Raw genomic sequence first — 3,844 nt, forward strand, 5'->3', positions numbered from 1 at the left:
ATCCAACCAACCTCTCATTATTTCCTAATTATTTTTCTTATGATGACCAATAGAGTCAGTCCTACTCCCGCTGTGAAAATAATGTTGTTTGATGTCACCATTTCCCAAAATGACTCACGAACAGGAGGGACAGTGGCAGGGACAGGAGGAACCATGTCAGGGACATGAGGAACCATGTCAGGGACAGGAGGGACCATGTCATGGACAGGACTGGTGGCTGGGACAGGGACAGGAGGGATCATTTCAGGGACAGGAGGAACCATGTCAGGAACAGGAGGGATCATGTCAGGGACAGGAGGGATCATGTCAGGGACAGGAGGGATCATGTCAGGGACAGGAGGAACCATGTCAGGGACAGGAGGAATCATGTCAGGGACAGGAGGAACCATGTCAGGGACAGGAGGAACCATGTCAGGAACAGGACAGGTGGAAGAGACAGGAGGGACCATGCCAGGGACAGGACAGGTGGAAGAGACAGGAGGGATGTGTGGGGGACGTGTTTGTAACCTTTTTAACAACAGTTTTACTATCATCACTGCTGCAATGACGATAAAGCAACCAACTGCCCCTTTCCAGCACCATGACCAGCTATTCTGCTTTTTCTGTAGTCTGGTTTCTATTTTTTCTAAAAGCTCTCTAACCTGATTGTTGTTGCTGGTGTCATTGTTTTTAAACACATGGTATCCACCCCTGCATTTCTTAACCAGCTTCTCCAGATTGCTATCCTCGCGGATGAACTGATCTATAGTTGTGCCTTCCAGTCTCTCCCCATAAGTGAAGAGCACCATTGTGTCTCCATCTATGTTGGCAGGTAAAAGCTCCTTGAGTGTCTCCACTATGCTCTTCTCTTGTTCTGTGAAGCGACCCAGCTGAATGACCAGGAGGAAGGCATGGGGACCTGGTTCACACAGAGTCATGGCCCTGTTCATCTCCCCTCTCACTTCCTCCTCAGAGAGGTCACTTTTGGACAGACCTGGAGTGTCCACTACTATCACTCTCCTCCCACACACCTCTCCTTCTTGTCTCTCACTCTTCAGTGTTACTGGTTTGAAGCTGATTCTGGAATCAAACACCTTTTGGCCCAGAATGGTGTTCCCAGCTGCACTCTTCCCCACTCCACTCAGGCCGACCAACACCAGTCTCAGGTCATTGCTGTTAGCACCTGAAGCAAGAGTTCAGTCATGAAATACTGAAATGTGAATTATAGTTTCAGACAGACGGAACAGCTGTGTTTAGACCAAACATGTTCATGCTACTGATCAGTGCCATATTTTTGTAACACCGGTATTCACTGCCATTACTGATATCCTCTCAGTCTCCTTTCACTCTTATTTTTGTGATTTATTTATTCATTTATTAAGTAAATTATTGACAACACAGCACATTTTTTGTATGTTGCATATTAAAATCAACAACATTTCCACTTCAAAATGATTTCTAAACCATAAACAAACTAAATTCAAGATTTTTTTGGTCTTAGCTTTTTTATTACAGTTCCATTTCACTGAAACTTTTATTTTAAAAACATATTTCTGCATGCAATAGGCTTCACTGAAGTTTTTCCAACCATTTTTAAAAAATGTATTAAATGGTAGTTTATCGAGGAAAACATTCAGATTTAAACTGTAAAGTGAAAAATGACAATACAATAAGTATTGAAGTATATTGGGAAAAATGGATATTGATTATATGGATGTACAGTACCTGTGAAACTTATAAAGTATGATATTATGCTACAATTACATAGCCTAGGATCAACTGTACCTCAGACCAAACACCTCAAATGTTTTTATCTTTAAACACATCCGTTTATTTAAATGTACACGTTATGCCAAATAAGTGTGTTTCTGTATAATATGTGCTCCCCCTAATCATTATGGTTTGAACATTTCAGCAAACACTAAAAGTCTGGCAAAACTGTTGTCTGTCATTGTATTCCACAGGTCCCTTTCCTGAGGGCAACCACAGCTGCTCCAACAGAAGCTGCTCCAGCAAGAGTGAAGCCTGCTATTTTCAAAACTCGATTTCTTCTTTCAGCTATATCTCTTGCAGCTCTCTCCTTTTCTCTCATCAGCTTCTTCTTCGCTTCCTCCAGAGCGGTTCCTTCATATTTCATTTCCAGTGCTTCCATTTCACTCCTTGTCTGGTCTGCTTTCTCTTTCAGAATCCTATCTTTCTCCTCCTCAATCGCTCTCAGCCTCTTGGAACATTTTGTTGGTGTAGTAGTGCTGTCTTCCATCCATTATGGTCATGTTGTTGATCTTCTCAAGCAGCTCAGAGACCTGAGAGCGATTATTGCGGTCTCTGTTGTTGAAGGCATGATATCTCCCATGGCATGCTCCAAAGACCAAGGTTTTTAAATCTGCACTAACTTCACTTCCCATAATGAATGATTTAATACTTTCTCCCTGTAGATCATCTTCACGAGTGAAAAGCACGATGGTGTACTTTTCTGCCTCTTTGCCAAAGATCTGCTGGAGGATGTTCACCGCCTCTTTCTCCTCGTCTGTGAATCTACCCAGCTGGATCACAATCAGGAACGCATGGGGACCAGGAGCAGAGAAAGTGATGCACTTTTTGATCTCGTTCAGTATCTCCTCTTGGGTAGATTTGGTGTCGAACAAGCCTGGAGTGTCGATGACAGCAACCATTTGCCCATCCACATTCCTTTTGTTTTTGTCACACACCAATGTCACAGAGGAGGAAGATAACTTAGATGTAAAAGTGGTTTCTCCCAGGGTGGTGTTTCCTACTGCACTCTTCCCAACTCCAGTCTTCCCAACCAAAACAATCCTCAGCTCATCTTTTTGGTTTGGCTGCTCTGTTGGTTGACAAAGACAAGTTCTTCACTATTGGCACAGATTTGCATGTTTGCAATGTTTGCCCCTTTTCAAGATTTCGATTCATTTGAATTGTCCTTTTGGCTACGGTATATTTTATTGACCATAGATTCATGTGATGTTACTTTGAGTCATATTATTCTTCTGATATTCCATGGAGATCCCACTCAATCACATGACATGTCCAATAAAATCATTTTGCACTATCAAAAATGCTCTTTATTGTATGTTTTAAAAAGTGTCTCAACATCTTCTTAAAAATCATAGAATAGTTTTTAAGAGACACTTTTTTTTTTAAATTCTCCAACCATCAACATGAAATTACAAGCAGGGCAGGTACTGCCAAAATTCAATACATATGCAGAAAAACAAATGTGCAGGAAACTAAGAGACCTGTGCTAATTAAACATGCAGCTGATGGTGTCCTTTTTACCCCGACACATTTACTTAGAAAAAAGAGAAAAACAATGAAAAGCTGTCAACTGGGTACTGGCTCTGTATTTATCTCTGTATTTGTTATTGATTGTGTCAACCACAAAAGAAGATCTGGCATTTCACAATAAAGTAATTTGAATTTAGCTAAATTGGATATACTTAATATACTGTATGTTTGACAGCAGTATTTCTACATGTTTACTGTTAGTTGAATTAAAAGTTAGTATAAAGGAGCATACTTTGTGTACATTGACCCGTTTAACGATAACTGAACAAAATATATAAAGTATTATTGCATTGACCTGATGGGTTTGCACTACAGTAGTCTACTGATATAAATACCAATTCTAGTTGACGATATTATTACATTTAACTTCCTTTCATACAAGTATCATATATACAACAAGAACGTTAATATACTATTAACTGAGTGTACTTACCCATCTGATTATCCAGGGAACTCATGTTTGAGCTGTGCCGTCTGTCATGTGCTGTGTTTGTTTGATTTTAGAGTGATCTAACGAATCATTACTGTCTCTATAGCCTTGTGTGATGGGCGTGCTCTAGCC

The 3,844-nt window shown here is 40.5% G+C and overlaps 1 pseudogene; it reads right to left on the reverse strand.

Moving 5' to 3' along the window:
- Window positions 1–1,169: 1,169 nt before the first annotated feature.
- LOC106571101 (GTPase IMAP family member 7-like) lies at window positions 1,170–3,844 on the reverse strand (annotated as a pseudogene).

This window comes from Salmo salar, chromosome ssa01 (genome assembly GCF_905237065.1).
Source record: "Salmo salar chromosome ssa01, Ssal_v3.1, whole genome shotgun sequence".
Classification (NCBI taxonomy): domain Eukaryota; kingdom Metazoa; phylum Chordata; class Actinopteri; order Salmoniformes; family Salmonidae; genus Salmo; species Salmo salar.